Here is a 21,699-nt window from a genome sequence, read left to right as displayed (position 1 = left end):
TTCGCTGGGACAAAAAGTGCGGGATTCTGATGAACTGTGATTTTCCGCTCCGACGAATGAGCTCGAGTGAGAATTTACAGAAACGTTGAAACGTCATGGACGTGCGATGGGGGGGGGGGGGGGGGGTTAAACGATGAAAAAAATTCATGATGGAACATCGTACAACGATTACCGACTCTCAACAATCCCATAATTAATTGTTGGCAAATGTTGTTGAACGAAGCGAACAAATAGTCCGGAGAACCGGAATGAATTTTCCTAATTAATAATCCAGTTACCAATACGTTTATACATACAAATATCGTGTTTTTACATTTGTGTGAGGCAAAAGAACACTCAGGAAAATTGGAATTCCGCCTCAAAAAGAGAGTGATATATTCCATTTGCTGTTTCACTTTCAATACAATTCTTATATCCATTTTTTCATGATTATTTTCGCAAAACTTTTCGCTCCATAAAGAGTTTTGCATGGTAAATCACGAGCGCGGGGAGTAAATAAGCCGCCCAGAAAAAGTCTATTCTTAATTTTCCACCTCGTCACTCGTTCAGGGAGTAACTGCGCTATGATCCCCGAGACGAGCCCGCCCGCGGGTCTTCGCTCCGCCGTTGTGTTGCCTTTTTGCCACGTTTTTTTCTTCCTCAACCACGTGGCTCCTACCTAATTTTCCAAGCCATCAATCACCCCCACTCCGAGGGTCGGGAAATCCTACCCACTCGAATACCTTCCCTTCAACCTTACCCCGTCGTCCTCTGTCGACATAGAAATAGGCCGGGGTATAGAAAAGTCGTCACGATGAAAAGACGAGGGACAAAACTCCGATAAACGTTAAATATCTCATGCTCCTCTGCAACTAAAAAAAAATATTAATTTTTAATTAATGACGTTTGAAGTCTGGTTATTAATGACACGAGAGTTTCGGAGCCCATTTTTAAGCTTGTTGCTAAATATTTTTAGACGGTGGGACTATGAGACGAAGCTTCTATGCTGATACACTGAGTGACGTCAGCAATTATAGATACTGAATAATTACTATTCGTTCGGATGAACAATGCGAACGTTTCCACGTGTGTGAATAATAATATTAACCCTTAATAGTCACACGGGGTATATTGGACCCCAGCCGTTTTTCGACCGACGATACCAAATAAAAATTTCGAGAAAATGGGACTTGTGGTGCCCTCGGTCGATAGTCCGAACCTTTGAGAAGAGAGCCTCATCGTTATTATTTGGAAGGGCCCGTTAGTTTAGTTTTGGTACTCGATCAAGTCAGACCGTGCGAAGATCTGGGGTCCGATCCACCCCAGCGTGACAAATTTAACAAATACTACCTGAAAGCGTGATTTCTCAGGTTTATAGAACGAGTTGATTTTTTTTTTTTATTGAAAATTACGATTTCTACATCAATTTTTGTGAAAAAGTCATTTTTCCTGCATTATTTTCTTTGAAATTTTTTTAAATATTAAAAATAACACGAATAGAATAAAAACGTCATTTCGTCGTCGTTTCTTAAAGGTCCAAAATACATTGCAGTATTTTTATTTTATTTTTTTTTTAACAGTTTTTCAATTATTTATCGTCCCGCAAGTTGAGTGGGGTACTTTGAACCCCGTGTGACTATTACGCCAGAAACTTGAGGTGTGACTAGTAAGGGTTAATTATTATTCGGAAATATGTTTATTTTAATCGCTTAAGGTTGATAGAAAATTTATTCTCGGTAATTGAAAATTGCGTTAGAATAAAGACAAAGTTTAACAACGTTGCGTAATTTCTTCGTACTCAGCTGTTGGATTGGATGCCTCTGTGTACGTGTTACTTGTTTCGCCCGACGTTTTAGGAGGTTATTATGTCAACGACTGCCTGTCAAGGAACTGCTCCCGTTGGTGTCGTAGTTGCAAAGTTGTCGCATTTCTACGCCGCAGTCTCAGTTAGCCCGATATGATCGTGATGCAGTCACATATATCTTCGGTGATTTCTGGTCATTCAAGTCGGTAAACTATCTGTTCTTTTTAGTGAAATCATTCTATATATCGTGCTGTTCCGAACTGTCGTTTTTCAAATGAATTTCTTCGATAATAAGAGTGATATAAGCAAAAAAGTGTGAAGGTAACGACTTCGGCTCATTCAATCGATGCAATGAAATGGCATTTTTACTCAACTTTGACATTGAATTTCTCCAAAATTCTCCGAAACTCAGGAGATATTATCAACAAATAGAAACATTTTTATAGACATCCATTCACCTCAAAAATGTTGAGCAACAACCTTAAGATTTATTTTGCAGTCGCGCTTCCTTTTTAGGGGGGACAAAATTTCAGCCTAATCTCGTGCAATGATGAAACAACGCTCAGCAATTTACGGGTGCACACTCCAATTAGCATATTTTTTGTTCCCAAATCGTTTATTCAAAAGGAAGAGTAAAATCAGCAAAAACTATGAAGAAGTAAAAAATTCCTGAAGAAAAATTTCTGAAAACGAAGCAATTCTTTCAGCCCCGAAGCAGCAATTATTTCGCATATTCCCGAAGGAATTGAAATGATTTTCTTTCCAAGGCATCCATTTTAATGTTTTTTCTAAATCATATGCCATAATGAAATTTATTTTAAGATTAAATTTAAGATTATTTAACGCGAAAGTAACGGAATCTAGAAATACGATCGAGATAGATCGTAACCGTGAAAATGGTTAAACACAAACACGAGACTGTCGGCGAAGGCGTGAATAAAAGGGAGGGGGGTGAAAAAACCATCCCCTTGCCGCAATTTCGCATAAGCACGACAGCATTGCCTTGATTTCCCCGTAGGGCAGTAGAGCCTTCTGTGAGCCCTGTCTCTTCTCTTCTAACCTCACTCCCCCGCTTTTCAACGCTCTCTTATTGTTCTTGTAGCCGCTGAACAGTGGCAACTTTTTTTCCATCGCACGGTGCCGCGGAGCAGCGTTTTGTGAGGAGCGTTAGCCAGACAAGCACAGGAAAGGGGGTGGAAGAATCCTCTAGGAAACCCAGAGACCCCTCCAAAAAACAGACTCAATTGCCGGAAGAATTCAAGGTCAAGGGAAACGACCAGCTTTTTCCGCCTAAATTTTCCGCGGCATTCGCAACAAATTACCCGATGAAAATCAATCCGACACCAATTATTCGTGTACATCAGTTTTTAGCTTCGTAATCGTTGAGAAACGTGGCTAAATCCGACGCGAATAATCGGAAATCAATTTTGGGATTTCAACCCACTATTATTTCTGAAATTATAACTTCCGGTGCGAGCTCAAACTCGATGTCACGCGAAAACGCGAATGTTACGATAGCACTCGAAATCGAAAATCGTACTAAAAAACACGCTTTCTATGACTAGAAAAACGTTGGATAATTGAAAATCACTTTTTACATGTTCACACTTGGAAATAAAGAAAAATTAGACGAACGTGAAGTAAAGCGGCGTAAACGATTATGGAGGAGCTGCAAACGTCGATTATTTCATCCTTTTTTCCAAAAATATTTCGACAACGACTCGTCATTTGTTCAAAATCGAATATGGCTATTCACGTATTAAGGGGCCCCAGATTCTGGTTGGAGGATCACTATTGCCATCGAAAAATATTAATATCGAGCATTTTGACGTGGAATTTTATTAATTTACTTGCGTATTGTCAAAACTTTTTCCAATATTGAAATTTTTGCTTTGTGACATTTCTTTTCAAGCTGCTGCTTTACAGCTACAAACCACTTTAAAAAAAAAACGCTCGTTGAAGTTTTTTTCAAGGTGCGTTTTTAATCGCAGGTAGCTTCGTCCAGTTGGTCGAAAAGTTTCGTAAAAACAACATTTTCCCAATAAAACATTTTTCACTGGTCGTTTTGTGAGCACCAGATCGATCCGAAATTCCCAAATTATTGACATAACTTTTAAATCATGCAAGCATGATTTTACACAACTGTATTTCGATTATTTCTTATTGTTTTTCGATCACTGAGGCGAAAAAAAAATATTAATTGAAAAAAATCAATTCGTGATAATTTTTTTTTTCTTTTAATACTGACAACAAATTTAACCGCCGGAACTTTGTAACACAAAAATTCAGTACCAGTTCGAACTTTCTAGCTCACTTCGCCGGTTGATCAAAGTTTCATAAATTTGGGACGAGCTGAGTAACTTCGATTCGGGAAAGTCTCTAAATTAATTCTGAATAAAACCCGCCCTGAGGCTGATTCGGCGTGTACGTTCAACAAGAACTTATTGAATGAAACACAGTTTTGTGGCGAGCTGCAGAATAAAATTTGGATGTTTCCTGCCGCAAAGAAAGCAAAAAAAAATTGCTCATTTCTCTAAAAAGTGAATGCCAACTGTCAATCAATCAACCGACCAACAGCGGTTATGCTCACTCCGAATTTATCAAATTCTCCATAATCACTCCAATCATTCGTAATGTTTGTGAAAAAGTTAGGATTTGGTTCGTAGTTTCAAACGGTATCAGGCTCAAGGTAAACAGCCAAAGGCAAGCAGCAGAAGGCTCCATCGATCAAATTTTTATGAGAAAAGATTGGAAATCGAAGCTCATCCGCGAGCAAAAGTTCAGAAGTGAAAGAGTGAAAGAAAAAGTTGTTATTTTTGTTAAAAGTACCGAGTGAACCGTGATGAGATATGTCATTGCAGTTTCGAGGTTGCGAGTCCGCGGGTTAATTTAGGCTCACCGACTCCAGCAGGATGAGCAGAGTCGTGGCTCGCTTTTCCTTTGCTACGTTCCTCCCTGTTTTTTCCTCGTTCACGCTTCCCACGAGGAACTTATATTTCTCAACATTACTCTTCCACGATCAGCGATAGCGATGAGTAAGAATGCGATTTATAAAACGGCTCGAAATAAAAGACTTCAAATTTATGAGGACACTCTGCTGCTTAAGGTATGCAGACTGAGAAAGAACTTGACAATGAAACTACACTCAGCTGCGTTAACTGTGCGATTCTGACGATGATGCAGAGCGAAAAAGCTCGGTGCGAAGCGATAATGCAACTGCGACTGACCATGTAAGACTTTTCGCGTCCTTTCCCCCTCCCCTCGCTCCCACCGAAGCCCCGGACTTAGGTGGACGATAAAAAAAGAATTGAGACATCTGCTCACCTCCCGAGTAATAATAATTCTTCGGTTCCGTGAGCTTCTACCCAGTCATTAAAATCTCCAGTGTCTATACTTTTAATCGTTTGATCCCTCGGCGATCGGTGAAAAAGTTTTTCTGTTCGGAAGAATATTATATTTTTTGAAAAAAAAAAAAAAAATATCAAATGAAACATATGACCGGTCAATGCCCGTGGAATAATAAACGACTAAAATAGAATGAGGGAACAAAAGAATATTATTTTATCTTCATACGAGTGAAAAACGATGAATTTATTACGCAGTGAAAATGCAAAAATGCTCGCATAAAATATCACATCGCCAAGGGAAGCGTCCCAGCTGTATAATTACTTCATACATTCGCAATAATGTCCAGGCGACGAACGATATTTTTTCTGCGATTCAAAACTTTACGAACCTGCGCAATACAAAATACTGTTCAATGACACTTCACACATTCGTAATAATGCCTCGGCGACGAACGATATTTTTTTCTACGATTAAAAACTTTACGAACCTGCGCAATACAAAATACTGTTCGACGATACGTGCTCGGTCTGTCAGTTCTACACGTACGATCATACGAGAGCCAGGAAACCTCGCAATGGCAGTTAGTATCATTGGACATTTGTTCAGACTCTAAGAAACCAATCATAATAAAATCGTTGTGAATTTTTTTCGGAAATTGTTGAAATTGAGCGCGCAGTATAATACGACAGTCGAGAATATCGCGCGGTCACAAAGTTTTCTTGAAACAAAAACATTGGAAGGAGCTTAAGGGAACTCCTGTACTGCATGCTAGTCAAATGAGTGCTAAATTTTGAAAACGCTTTTAGACCAAGTTCAACGTACCGATTAAACTCATTGTTCGTAGATATGTATTCAAGCATATCTTATTAACGTGAAAAAATATTTAAAATGATAGCTTTGCAAAATTATCAAGTGATAGATGCAAATTTCCATGATGAAACATTGTCACAGGTATTTTTCAAAGAATCATCTGTATTTTTTAACCGATTTTATTGCACCAAGTCTCATTTTGTTCCTCAACTGATCCTCTACGAATTCACCACGTAGATTTTCCTTTGAACTCATTCCTTAAGAAATTATGAATGAAAAAGTTTTTTCACTCAATGAACAATTAGCTGCAACAGTGAAACGATCGAGTTAAAAAAACAACTGCATGGTGGATTCATAGAGGACCGGTTGACGAACAAAATGAGACTTGCTGCAATAAAATCGATGAAAAAACGCAGATAATTCTTTGAAAAATACCAGTGAAAATTTGTCAGCGTGGAAATTTGCATTTATCAGTTGATGGTTTTGCAAAACTAGCGTTTTTAATATTTTTACATGTTAATAAGATATGCTGTAATACAAATCCACTGACAATACATTTAATCGGTACGTTAAACTTGGTCTAACAGCGTTTTGAAAATTTAGCACTCATTTGACTAGCATGCAGTACAAGAGTTACCTTAAAACATTAAAGTTCAATTTTTAAATTACAATTTTTCGTAGCAGTTCTGCTCGCTTAACTCAGAGCAGATTCTTTTTCCTGAAACTTAATGAAAGCATGCAGAGGTTGAAATATTTCAATGACGGTAATTCTTGTGGAAAAAAAAATTGTATTCAGGATTCTCATCGATTGGTAGTGTGTACTGAAAGAATTAAATGACTTTTGAAATAATCATTTTTTGACGCTTCCTATAATTCAGAATGAATACAAAGAGGCGAGAGAACTCTACGTGTGGGCAAAACATTTCTTTGTTGCTATGGGGAATTGGCCATTACGAGTGACGAACATCGGGTTCACCTTGTGAATTACTTATATGCCAATTCATTTATTTTTCTCGCAAGTCTATCTGTATTACGCGTTTGGTGACCTGCGAGCGATGGTTATAAATCTTGCGGACACCGGCTTGATGTTGATGGTGGCTTTCAGGCTGTTTAAATTGAAATTTTCACGACAACTAGGAAAAACGATACTACAAACAATCGATTTCATTGACGCCAAGCATTTTAGACATGAAGAAGAATGAAAATTGTATCTTCGCTACAACCATATTGCTAAAATTTATTTCAAAATTGTTGTCCCCATTGCACTATTCAGTATACAATTATGTTCTGGATGAAACCAATTCAGCTGCGACTTTTAGCCGGTACATGAATTTATAGTCATTAAAAAACGTTAAACGGTGTGCTCTAAATTCGATCATTTTCGTTGTATTGATTTTAGAGAATTTAAACAAACCACAATATGAAAATAATAGCAAAAAATTGTCTAAAGTGCGGACTTTTGGGAGTAACCATAGACGACATTTATCGAGATTTTTCACCTAACTGAACTATAATTTTTCGGTGATTCACTACTCAATTTATTAGCGCGGTTGGAAGTTTTAAGACAGGGACGTATTCAACTTCACTCGTGTACTGACTAACCGCAGCTATGCAAAACGAGACGAAGCCTTATCTTCTGGCGTACACGACGAATTACTTCATCTCGAAATCACCGATGATAGAACATTTTATCTCATTTGGTTTTATAATTTTCCAATGGTATTCTTCGCTCCATCGTTCACGGCATCAATCGAATTGGAAGTGTCTTTGGTATATATCTACTCCGGTGAGATATTCAATCCCCAATATCTCTACTCATGATGATTTCAGAACATAGCTCATGATGAGTAAAGATATATTGAAGATCATGGATTACAGATGAGGAGACATAGAGTTGTTATGAACTTCGGAGTGAAGATTTTAGAAGTAGAATTGTTTTCGAGTAGAGGCGTAAAGAGGATGGTTGTTTTTCTATTCCTTCGAGCAAAATAGCAAAAGACGTCAACTCGGTGTTCGGACCTCTTCTATTAAATGAACTTTGCATATCCACCATTACCATTGGTTTGGTAATTTATGCGACAATGACGGTACATAAAACGCGGACTATTTTCATTTATTTACTCAGTTCCAGTGACCTTGAATTTTTGTAAATTACAGAACATCGATGGCGACAATGCTGTCGAGATATTTTCATAATTCTCTTACGGTTTTTCGATGCTTTTGCTGATATACAGCAGCTGCGCTGCTGGCGAACATGTCGTTACTCAAGTACGCTGTGTTTTAGTGATTCTTCATTAATTTTCGTACATTTGGATTATTCGTATTCGGTGGATTTTTTACTCAGCTGAGCGCATGCAAAACTTGTTACGATGCAATTTGAATGAATCAATGAGATCGAACTTTGATCTTATTCCATTTTTTTTCTGAAGACAATTTAATTGAGACTTCAACAATTACGGCTGAGTAATCACTCACTCAATCGATGGTTAATCGAACGCTATCAGCTTTTTTTCGTGTCCAAATTCCTCGACAAAGTCAATTTTTTTTTTTAATTTAAAAATAAAAATATAATTTAAAAAAAAATAAACTCGTTTATCTACAAAATTGCAATTTGAATTTTTTTTTTTTTTAACTCAATACTCTGAACGCTACAGTCATTTGAACACAATTTTGTACACGAAATTAATTTCAAATTGATGTAAGAAGCCAAAAGGGTCAAGAAAATAGCGAGAAAAATATTTTTTTTTGTATCATTTAAACAAGAAACTTTAATTCTTGGAGCAATCTCGAAATAGTTTTTCACAAGACCCTCCGCTTCATTTTTTGGGGGCCAACTGACGATTTTTAGATTGGCATTATAAAAAATGTTCCCCGCAGAAATGCCATACCTTAAGACTTAATCAGTTTAACAACAAAACGAAAAATCACAATCAAAATACGGTTGTGAACTCTCTCGACGTGTCGATGTCGTCCGTCGAGAAGGCAAACCTTCACTGCCAGGCTTCCAACATTTCTGATCTCTCAAGATTATTGAAACGGCACTCTTGAGTAACCGCATCTTCGATAACTGATGCCTCTTTGAGCTTGCCAATATAGAATCAGAGTCAACTACCAAAGTTGTAGCGTCGGTCAAACCAATGAGCTTTTTTTCAACATTCTCACAGACTAAAAAATACATCGGATCACCCAAATTTTCATCGCGAATATGCCAGAAAACTTTTCAGGAGGTTGACATTAAGCATAAAATTTTATTTTTCATTGTGCTCAGAGTTCGAATCTTTACGCAGCACATTATGAGTACTTATGGTACGATAATATGTCAAGCTACTGCAAAAAACTGTTGATCATATGTATGATTGGTGCGAAAAAACCTATCCAATTGTCAGCGGCTAGCTTCAATAATTACTCGCGGGCTCTCTTCATCAATGTAAGTACGAGCATCGCGTCATACTGCCGGAACGGATGAAATTTCCAATCCATTTTTCCAAATGATCAAAACCGCAGGCGGCTATATAGCTCTGTTACGAACAATGAACGAGCAAGATGAATGAACGACATTCGGCCAGGACCAACATTGAAACAATTTTAGATTTTCCAAATGTAGCTTTCTGCATTTTTTTTGACACTCCACGATGGCAACTGTCTGTTTTATAAACGTGTGCAATAATTATTCAGGCAAAATAATTTATGTCTTGATTCATTTATATGCAAAACTGCCTAACATTATTCGTCAAATATTCAACTCCTTAATTATTTATTAACGTGAAATGAATCGAGGCCAATTTGCAAGCGAATGATTGATAATGTGTGACAAGAAAAATCACTTCGTGTATGAACTTTCTAGTTTGGTTTAGGTGCATGCATGAGTTTTATAAATTTACGGCGACGAATGTAACTTCAATTCCGTTTCCTATGGAACAGTGGCATGGAAAATTCAGCGTGTGCTTTTAACAAAACTTGGCTGAATGGACCACGATTCAATGCGAAATTGTAGAAAGAAAATTTCAAGGAAAATTCACTGCTGGGAGGAGAAATTTTTATTTTCAAGATTCAAATGCTTAGTGTGAAACGAAAAAAATAGGACCGAAAGCTTTCGCTCTCTCGAAACTTTTCCAAGTCTCGATAACTACTGCTAGCGTTGAAATGTCATGGAAGGTAGAATGAAATTTGTCGTTGCTTGAGGATTTCAAGAGAAAGGAGGAGATTATTATTTCAAAGAATTTTGTACTCTTATTTCCATGCGGAAGATCAGAGCGCAAAGAAGTGCCAGTTCGTAAGAAGGCCAAGTCATAGCCAGCGGTCTTAGCAAATCTTCTCAAAATTGAAGCTTATATCAGGAGAAAAGTTTAGAGATAAAAAGAGAAAGGTTTGCTGCAAAGTAAAAGTTTTCGCTGGAGGAGAAGTGAACGGGAACGATTAACTCGTTACGGTTTGGAAAATGAGATACGAAAGTTTTTATTTTCGTTAGAAGGAATGGGTAAACCAAAATGAGGTGTCGTCGAGGCCCGAGGGCTTCAAGTCCGCAGGCTAATGTAGGGTCAACACCTCTGCTCGGATGAACAAGGTCCCCAGCCATCTTGGCTTTTCCACTTCGTTTTTCTCAACGTTTTTTTCACCGGAGTTTCTTCAAAGTAACCAATTTCTTAACGACCCTTTTACGATTTACAACAAACGATAAATCTACGATGAGATTCATCATGAACTCGAAATTTTTTCCTGATTCGATAATGAGAAACCATGATTCATCATTTCGAGCTGATGATTTCTGTCGGTTTTCGCGCAAGCTGAATACGCGGTTTGAAATATTTCAATTCCGGCTTGACTCTTTTGAAGGAAAATACAATTTTATTGATACTAATTTTGGTAAATTTTGTATAACTTTCCTTCATCAAAAATATAGAATGGAAGTATTATATGAGCTTTCTGTTAAACTTGAAAAATATTTTGTCTCAGTATCTAAAGAAACTTATGTTTCAGGACAGATACGAGCAGGCGAAAAATATCTACGGCTGGATGGAGCGTTACTTTGATGTGCTCGGGACATGGCCATTGAAACGGACAACCGTCAGGTTCACCTTATGGATGATTTATTTGGCCATCCATTTTACTTTCGCTCAAGTCGATTTGTATTACGTGATTGGTGACCTCCAGCTGATGGTGCAAAATGTGACGGAAACCGGACTGTTATACGTGATGGTTTTTAGGCTCTTTTCAGCAAGATTTTCACGGAAATTACCAATGATTATTGAACGGGCAATGAATTATATCGATGCAAAACACTTCAGAGATGAAAAAGAATGGGAACTGTACCTGAGTTACAATCGAAAGGCTAAAAGCTTTTTCAGAGTTGTCGTTCCAATTGCTTTCGCGGTAACGATACTGTTTTGGTTCAAACCGATGCAACTGCGTATACTGGCTGGTATATGAGTTAGTCATAGATTCACGATAAGTTCCGTGCATTATTCCGACTGGAAGTTTTCATCAGGACTCGGTGAAGGCCAAATCGGAACCAGATCAGGTTGGCAAAATGATTAGCACCACAGGAACTGATCACGTTTTTGAGAAAGTTCATCTGGTACCGAGTTAGTCAAAAGAAAAATTATCGCGACTAGCGCAATCGGTCCAGTGAGTTTGGCCTTTGGTTTGGCAAACGCCGCGACCTCGTAGTCTGTATACTGTCTATTAGAAGGCTTAAAAAAAATCGAATTTTTTTTCGGGGGTGAAGAGGAAAGTTAGTAAATGAAAGTAAAAAAAGTAACTTTTCCAAAATTTGAGATGAAAAAAAAATATTTAGCGGTTCCTCAAACGACTTTTCTATGTTTTGTCCTATTTTGAGAAAAGTCATCGCGAAAACATTCTAAAAAAGTCATGAAACGTTATGCAAACATAAAATGCACGCAGACCATGTTTTTTCCATTGGAAATCTGCGAAATTTTGTTATTCGGCTGAGATCATGCTTCGAAATCTTAAAATTAAAAAAAAAAAATTTTTTTTTTGAAAATTGAATTTTTTTCTTAATCAACAAATTGATCCATCAGCCCAAGACCCGTGAAATAGTTATTATCCTTGAAAATATGGATATTTCCAACATATGTGATATTTATACAATTTTATCTCTTAAAAGAACGTGGGGCAAAAGGCATAAACAATTAAGGTAATTCACGGCTCTTGAGCTGATGGGTCAATTTATTGACTGAAAAAAAAAAAATTCAGTATTCAAAAAAAATTTTTTTTTAATTATGAGATTTGGGGATATTACGATATCTGTGGCCCCAAGTTTTGGCCATGTAGTCTTCATATTTGGCCGAATTTCGATTTTTGTCACTCTTGAAAAAAGTCTTATTTTGGGCCAAATATAAAGACTGCATAGTCAAAACTTGGGGCCACAGATATCGTAATACTGCCTGAGATTTTGAAGCACGATCTCAGCCGAATAACAAAATTTCGCAGATGTTCAATGGAAAAACATGGTCTGAATTTTGGGGGGGGGGGGGGGTCGCTTTGCCCGGCTGTTCCACCTTGCCCTACTCTCTCCTATTCAAGATAGAAAGTGCATTTCATGACTTTTTTAGAATTTTTCCGGAAAATAGGAAAAAAACAGAAAAGTCGTTTGAGGGACCACTAAATATTTTTTTTTTTAATCTCAAATTTTGGGAAAGTCACTTTTTTACATATACTAACATCCCCCTTCGGCCCACAAAAAAAGAAAAAAATTCGATTTTTTTAAGCACCCTCTTGTCTGTACGGCTGTTATTGACAGAATTGTTCACGCGCGTTCATGTCATAATCAGTGTTCAAACGATTGGCTTTATTAAAACATGGCAGAAATGTCGAAAAAAAAACAAGTTTTTATTAATTACATGAATATTTTCTCACCCTTTCTTCATATTTTATTGGAAGTCCTTCGTGTGAGTTGCGTCGAACGGAAAACGTAGTTTCCGGTTTCAAAAAACGCGCAGTTGGAACGTTGCCACCATCAAAGTAACGCATGGGTTAACCTTCCAACAATCACCATTTTTCGTAAAAAAAATCATTAACTGCGAACTTTATAAGTATTGAATGGATTTTAAGAAACTGTAAACATATTCTTCAGATATTTTTCTATCACTTATCTAAGTTTCCGTAAGACCTGTTTGCAATGCCTGCAAATTTCATATATGTGACAGGAAATCAGTCGAGAAATGCTCTTCCTCGACGTCAACACAGGCACCAATTCCTCGGGCGCGAAAACAAGAGACAGCGCGTATATAAATTTTAGTACTAAACGGGAAGGGATAATCCTTCTCCGTTGCGGCCTGATTACCCGGAGGACCGATACGAAAGGACACTTTTGCCCCGGATCTCGACTCGAATTATTGTTTGTAAAGACCGAGGGTAGGGTCCGCGAGCGAGGAATTGTGCTCTTGATAAGTAGTGATTATTGTCAGCAACTGTCGCGTCTTGTGCAGTTAACATTGTGAAAAAATAGTGCATTCCGGAATAAAGTGGGTTAACAGGAAATACATGTAAGTCTGTCAGCGAGTATTTTCTCTCCTTTCCGTGTGGCTTATATTTTGCTTCTCTTGGACCCCTTATTCCCGCTAAGTTACATTAATTAATAGGGTCGTTTCAATCGAACCTCCCCTCTTTCTACCGGGGCTAGCTTCTTTAACATATTACATATAGAGTACTCGTTCTCTCAAACGAGTTGGCGCCCTAAAATTAAATCGAAAGTACTAGTATATCTGGATGAGCCCTGGCAGCCTCTGACCCTGGCCGCGCCGGGTGACGGCTTAAAAAAGAAAAAAAAGAAAAATTTAAGGAAGCCTTTCTCATTTGGCGCCCGACGTGGGGCAAGTTGAAAATTTTGTTTAAATAAAACATGAAATCTTCGGGAATGAACCGTCGATGATATGAAAGTATCGAGAGGGCCATAAAACCTATTGTGCCCGTGACTGACCATCATAAATGAAAACAGCGTGTTCGCGAGTCCGATGTAAACCGGAGCTTGGTCAAGACATGCTATACCGCATACTCTTACACATAACACTTATACTTCACAGATAAGGTGGTGAGCTCTTGAAAATATATTCATTACCTGAGATGATTCATTCCATCATTATACGTTCGTCAAATATCTTCGTTTTCGTGAACGTTTATCGCCGTACATTTATACACGTTACAAACTATTCATAAGAGGTAGCCGGTCGTTTCGTAAAGATATTTAATCGACTGCCCGATATTTACTTACTTATCTAGTTATTTATCTCGTCCTGTTAGTGTATAATCGTTTGAATGTCATATGTGAAAATATACATATCCGAGTGATTTTGGCACGACCCCGCGCTAGATCTTAGCTCCTATGGTTCTCCCAACACAACAAAAAATGGTGACGAGGAGCGATAGTAAAAACAAACCAAAAACGACAAATCCGCCTGTCACTGGCGGTTCGGCCGTCCCGTTAAATATTCCGGGAGATCAAGGGGTGGGTGATTCTTTAACCGGTGTACAATTTCTTGAACCGGTTGGTCCGCGAACCGCGATTGATTTGGGGGATTCGCGAGAAGAGGTGGAGATATCGGGCCCTCAAACCTCCGTGGCTCATTCTGTGTCGACATTGCGTACAGATACAATAGTAACGCCTTCACCGGGTGGAACAATTATGTGGAGGGGAAGAGGCAGGCGATCAACACCAACTCCGACTCACCCGGGAGGGATAGAGTCGGAAATTGAAAAGAAACTCGATCACTTGATCCAGGCATTCGATAACATAAATACGAGATTAGCTAGAGTCGAAGCCCTCGAAGGAACAATTGAACAATTAACGCAAAGTAAAGAGAAAACCCCCCCTACACAAGGTAGTCAGGGTATCAATATTAGCACCGTCACGTCTCAGGTAGACCCAGCGTCTGAAGGGAGAAACCGAGCGGGACTTAATACTGGTGTTATAAACATAGAGAATACCGATGAGATGGGCGCTGAATCCCTAAATCGTCGGGTACCGGATAATCAGACATCAAGTCAATTCACTATACCCAACGAGGTGACGGAAAATCCTCAAGAGTTAACGAGCCAGCTCCGAGCATTTAGGCCACACTGTGAACGGGACAGAAGCGAATTACTCAATAACCGCTTAACATTGGAACCGGTACGACCGTCTGTTGTTGCACCGGAACAATTCCTGAATCGAAGTGCTAGGACGAATTTCCGAGCAGACCCCATAAATCAAATCGCTTTATTTAACTCAACCAGGCCGTCTGATGGCAGTGAAATGAATCTTTTTCCAGAAAGGATCCAAGAGCGAGCGTACGCTGGCCTTGGGGACCCCTCTGAACGTAGTATAGAAAATAGGAACCGGCAAGTAGATTCGAGATCGACCGAAACAATAGGACACCCGTTATATAGAGAGGGTTCAGTAGAAAGGGAAGTTCGTAGGGTCCATTTCGACAGAGTAAACGTAGATAATCGCGATACAATTCGTCGGGATACCTTCTGGAATGAAAATCGGTATTATCAGCCGAACAATGACTTCAATCGGAACCTACAATCAAACTCAACAGAAAAAAAAACTGATGATCTTCAGAATCAGCCATACGAAATAACAATAACGCACCGTTTGCCAGACGGTAGAATAGTCACAGAAAATAAAAATGTATCGCATGACTTATATTGCCAAATTGTGACCGGTAGTAATGAGTTAGAACAGAATACAGACCACACACAACAAATCCAGCATCAGGGATATATTCGCAAGGGGAATACACGCGCGGATCAAGGCGAATTTAGCTCCACCTCTAATGAGTACAATCGGAAATTATATAGAGATCGACGCGAGGAAAGACCTGTGACACCAAGGCGAGGGGCATTGTCGCGAAATAGCAGTGATTCAAGTGAAGACGAAGACTACGAACGATACCGAAATAGCAATCGCCATTTCCACTACCAAGATAGATGGGAACCGTATAGAAGCGATAGTGATCTAGTTATTAATCCCAGGGTAAACATCGGTCGAATCGTCAACACTTGGAAACTCAACTTCCCCAAATCGGAAAAGGATCCAGACCAATTCTTGATAATCCTGGAAGATAAATTAAGCACGTGCGGGATTGAAAAAAATTTATTTGTCCCATATTTGTCTGTAATCTTTGAAGGACCATACAAAGCTTGGTATTTACTTAACAAACAGTATTGGCGAACGTGGAAAGACTTCACCAGAAATTTTCGATTTCAATGGGGGGTACGTAAGAGTGACGGTGACCTCTATGTCGAGGCCCACGATCTAAAACTCGAAAAGGGCGAAACTTTGGCCGAATTCACTTGTCGGGCACGACTAATTTTCGAAAGAATGTTACACCCCCCCAAATTCAAACAACAACTCAGACAAATCCTGGTGAAGTTAAATCCCCGTTTAACTTGTGAGCTAGAGAATTTACGAATACAAAATTACGATGATTTCCTTCATTATATCAATAAGAGAAGCTACTTGTATAGTAGAACGACCGAAGCTCGAAAAGATCTACGGTACAAACCGAAGAGTACGGGACTAAATTTTATAGAGAACGAACTTTCTTCTTCTAACGACGAGGAAGAAGAGAGATCAATCCCGGACGAGGATAGCAAACCAGCAGAATTAGACGTAATGCAAAATAGAACCGCACGAACGGAAAAGAATGAATCAAAAAAGTCAAGCAACTCCAAACCACTAACAAAACAACGATTAGAGCAAAACCTCACAAAATACGAAAAAAAAGAAAGTCAACAAAAAAATAATAGTCAAAACCGAGACTGGAGTAATTATTTTTGCTTCAATTGTGGCGAGAGAGGACACAGTTCCCGTTCCTGCATCGCTCCCCGCCAAGATGTTTGCCATTTGTGTTTCAAAAAGGGCCACGTAAACGAGAATTGCCCAGATCGTTCGGGAAACGAGAAAAGCCCGCAGTAGCTTCGCTTCCAGTTACTGCCATGGAGGGCAAAGACGAAGAACTAAAAAAGAACAAAAACAATAGGTTACCCGAGGATAGTGGAAAATTTAAAATCGCACAAGTACTTGATTTAGATAAACCCTCTTCTAGTACACATAATACCCCTTTTTCTCAACTAGATGCCGATTTAACGACCGACGGGACCGTTTCCTCCTTCAAACTGGATGTCGTCGATGAAACTGACGATGAATTCGAGATGTCAGACGATGAAATAGGTGACCCCCTACAATCCTTAGCCTCAGAGAGCCTCCCTGGATTAAACATGATAAGCAGCAATACATCAAACAATGCCAGTAAAGTTGGACAAGACGACTTAGATAACGAAGCATTGAGGAATTGGCAGCCAGTTTCTATCCCTCCATGCTTCGTCCACCGGCTAACACGACGTCGGGTTTATTGCCCGGGTAATGGAGCTAAAGAACCAGAAAAATTCTCTAGAATACCAATCGAAATTTGTATTTTTGGGCAACGAATTCAGGGAATAATAGATAGCGGAAGCGAAAGATCCTACCTGAGCGAATCAGCTTACGAACGCGTCAGAGAACTGCAAATACGAGACTTGATACCAGATTCTTCGACGAGGAATGGGGTACGATTGGGTGACAGGTCTATCGTGAAGAGTTTAGGCGGGACGTGTTTTATAATAGATATCGGGGAAGTCTATGGACCGCAATGGTTTAGTATCTTTCCGGGTCTATCAAGCGAAGTAATCCTCGGTATGGACTTCTGGTTAGCTTTTAAGGTAAAAGTCGACCCCATTTCTGGGACGTGGAGTCTGGCGAACAGCAGAGAGTCGTACCCATGTTCACATAGATTTGTTCTCCCGAGCGAATTGAGAGCTCTGTCAATAGATCAATCTGAAAAGCTGAGGAAATTCTTGGACGAAGAATTTGCAAAACTAGATCGGGATTCTTCAGGCATGACAGACCGGATTAGACACATAATAGAACTAGACGACCCAACCCCCCACCGCCAAAAACCATACCGGCGTAGTGAGGCGGTTCGTGAATTCATCAATGAAGAAGTAGAGCGTTTATTAAAAAAAAAATACGTCACCTGGAGCAATAGCGAGTGGGCAAGTTCGCCCGTAGTTGCACCAAAGGCGAATGGAGGCCTGCGGTTCTGTATCGACTATCGGGTAGTCAATAAAAAAACTAAGAAACCAGCTTACCCGTTGCCACAAATGGGTTCGATTTTGTCTCAGCTCGGTCAAGCGAAAATAATATCAACCTTAGATATGAGCGAGGCATTCCACCAAATCCCCATGGACGAAAAGAGTAGGAAGTTTACAGCGTTTGTCGTGGAGGGGAAAGGGCTGCTGGAGTGGCTCAGAATGCCTTACGGGCTAACGGGAGCTCCCTCTACATTCCAGCGTCTGATGGACTCGTTGAAACGGAGAATAAACGAACTACTCATTGAACGAAAGTTGCCTAATAAATGGATTGATCAGGTTTTTGTCTATTTGGATGACTGGATCGTCGTAAGCCAGGATCTAGACGAACACCTATCTATTTTAATGCTACTATTCGAAGTACTACGTGAAGCAAAATTAATCATTAACCGTGAAAAAAGTCACTTCGCTTGCAAGGAGGTCAAATTTCTGGGATACATAATAGATGAAAAGGGAATGCGACCCAACCCCGAAAAAATTGAGCCTATTCTAAATTATCCAGTCCCAAAAGATAGAAGTCAGTTACGACAGTTCAATGGACTGGTGAATTGGTACCACCGCCATCTAAAAAATGTCGCTAGAATACAGGGTCCCTTGAACAAGCTGACGAGCGTAAAAGTCCCGTGGCGATGGACCGAGATTGAACAAGAGGCATTTGAAAAAGTAAAAACTGCGCTGGCTGACGCACCACGGTTATACACCCCGATACCGAAACAACCATTTGTTCTCTATACTGACGCGAGTGATTTCGGTCTTGGAGCGATCTTAGTCCAAAAAGATCCCTATTCGGATAAGGAACACTTGATAGAAGCCCTCAGTCGCCCGCTCAGAGGAGCGGAGTTATATTACACAACTACAGAGAAAGAGTGTCTCGCAGTCGTTTGGTCGGTCGAAAAATTACGATGTTACCTAGAAGGCATGCCGTTTACCGTCGTCACCGACCACCAAGCTCTACGTTGGTTACATGGTCTGAAAAACCCGGTAGGACGCCTCGCGAGGTGGGCTATCTATTTACTACAACATAATGTAACCGTAGAGCATAGGCGAGGAACACAAAATGAAGCACCCGATGCGTTGTCGAGAATGTTCGACGTAGATGTCGACCCCCTCGGGTGGGAAAAAACAATAGAAGAGGCGATCCAAAGCCGAATCCAACTGAATACAATTTGTGACTCAGATTGGTATAGTAAGAAGTACGAGCTCGTAAAGAAAAACCCGGAGAGATTCGAAGAATGGAAGATAGAGGGTGGCGAATTATTCTATTTTAGACCAGATTACGCGAAAGCATTAATTGACGACGAAAACCCCTGGAAAAAGGTAGTTAGACCCGAAGAGATCATGGAAATTATCACTGAAAACCATGAATCCCCAGCAGCCGGTCATTTAGGTAGAGATAAAACGTACGATCGTATCCGTCAGAACTACTATTGGCTCGGTATGTCACAAGACATAAAATCTTTCGTTGAAGACTGCGAAATCTGCGTGAAAGTTAAATACAACCAACGACCGTTAAAGGGACCAATGTCAAGTAGACTACTCATACGACCTTGGGCACAACTGTCGGTAGACACAATAGGCCCGTTCGCGCGCTCGAAAAGGGGTAATACTCACGCGATCATAATTCAGGATCTATACACAAAATATATTGAAATATTCCCAGTAAAAAAACAAACAGGTAGACTAGTTGCCGGAAGCCTCGATCAAGTCTTCGATAGATGGGGAGCGGCGAAATCAATCGTTACAGATAATGGAACTGAGTACATTAATAAAGATGTCAAAAGTCTCCTGACTGCAAGAAATATTACGCATATCACCACCCCGCTCGCGCATCCCCAGGCTAATCCGGTCGAACGGACCAATAGAACTATAAAGCCTATGATAGCCTCATTTATTAATGATAAACATAATGAATGGGATAAAAATTTATCAAAGCTTCAATTAGCGTACAACACCGTGCCGCATGCCGGTAGTAGGATTTCTCCATTCTTTTTAAATCATGGCAGAGAAGCGATCTTTAAAAATATTTCACGGGGTTACGGCGGAACTGAAACGGTGACACAGGATGAAGCGTTAAACGATTGGATAAAGCGGATTGATCAAATTATCGAACTACGTCATGAGGTAGAAAAACGCCTACAGAGGTACTCGTCAAATCGTCTTGCCAAAGTCAATGCGGATAAACCCCACCAAGTCGAAATTGAAATAGGCACAGAAGTTTACTACCCGAATAAAAAATTAAGCAAAAAATCCGAAGGTTATTCAGCTAAGCTAGGTCACCGTTATCTAGGCCCAGCCTTTGTAAAAAAAACCCATGGGCCAATGGTTGTAGAACTAGCGGATAAAAATAACAAAACTGTCGGAAAATATTATATCACCGATCTCAAAATACCACGAAGAAGCCTTAGATGTAAGTAACCCAAGCACAACGCCAGAACTGTACAAAACGCAATCCGCATCCCTGTTCAAACGCTAACTGAAGAAGAATGCATCAACGCGAAGCCGGACATACACAACAAGCTAAATACTTCCTAACACATACGAAGGCCCGGGGATTAAATCTGGATCTTAGTCTCAATAATATAAAAATATCAACGGAGGGAATGAAAAATACATCGAGCATCCCCCGGTGACAACGACGTTGTCTGACACGTAGCAACTATTATTCATCTTCAGAAACTATCATCCTGCCCGCTTCGCAGCTGGTGTTGTCAATGCGAACACAGTCACAACAACGCAGGTCTATGGTCTACGCAGAAAAAGTCGGAAACACTACTGGTTCACTAAGCAATTCTGGAGCACAAATAAAATGAAGTCAGCAGACGACTCGAAGAAACACCAACCCGCCCCAGCGCACTTTGTTCTAGGTCTTCCTCCAGTTAAGAATTCTTAAACCCGTCGATTTTGGAAGACCTGTATCAGAACAATTACGAGACGATCCATCCAATTAGATAAGCAAGATTGTTACTCTCGCCAAACTCGGAGGGAAACTCATTAATCCCACCGTGTGTATGTGGTAGGAAGTAAGACGAAAACCAAGCTCAAGGCCCGAGAACGAAAACAACAGTCCAGTTCAACCAAACGCACATTTCCGCCATCACCAGACTACAGTGATACCACCGCATGTTAATTGCGAACCACCGAGAGCTATAGTCGAACTTTCTTACAAAAATGTGTTAACTTGTGAAGCGGACTTTCATGAATTCGTTCCTACTCATACTTATATATATATATGCATGTAAAAGCAGTGAATATATATATAATAACAATAATAATAATAATAATAAATAAATGAATTAACAAATAAATAAACAGAATTGATAATAACAACAGTTATAATAGTAATAAGTAATAATAATGAGAAGAAAAGGAGAATCAAGAAACCCCCACGAGCATGACCTCGCGAGAATTATGCATGTACAAAATTTAGCTTAGGTAGTAAAATTAGGCGTGCAATAGCTTGAGTACGCCAGCGGAGTACCTTTTTTGGCGTACATATTTGATTTATTAATCACAAAGGATAGCGAGTAACTACACACAAGTCTTACCCCTGGCCGCTCACCTTTGAATCCAAGAGAAGCATAAATATGCCATGTTCATGTAAAATTTATTTAAGCAATTTCCCGGGG

General features: G+C 39.6%; 1 long non-coding RNA gene and 1 pseudogene across 1 annotated transcript; one reads left to right on the top strand and one right to left on the bottom strand.

The window, feature by feature from the left end:
- Positions 1-262: 262 nt before the first annotated feature.
- On the bottom strand, positions 263-4,988 carry LOC122415012 (uncharacterized). Its single transcript, XR_006261846.1, has 2 exons — positions 1,778-4,988; positions 263-851 (listed from the first exon to the last, which is right to left on the bottom strand). It is a non-coding gene; the product is annotated as an uncharacterized lncRNA (long non-coding RNA).
- Positions 4,989-6,699: 1,711 nt separating this feature from the next.
- On the top strand, positions 6,700-9,421 carry LOC122415234 (uncharacterized; annotated as a pseudogene).
- Positions 9,422-21,699: the final 12,278 nt, after the last annotated feature.

The sequence above is a fragment of the Venturia canescens genome, chromosome 8 (assembly GCF_019457755.1).
Source record: "Venturia canescens isolate UGA chromosome 8, ASM1945775v1, whole genome shotgun sequence".
Taxonomy (NCBI): Eukaryota; Metazoa; Arthropoda; class Insecta; order Hymenoptera; family Ichneumonidae; genus Venturia; species Venturia canescens.
Note: the sequence above shows the minus strand (reverse complement) of the source record. Positions and strands in the feature narration are given on the sequence as shown.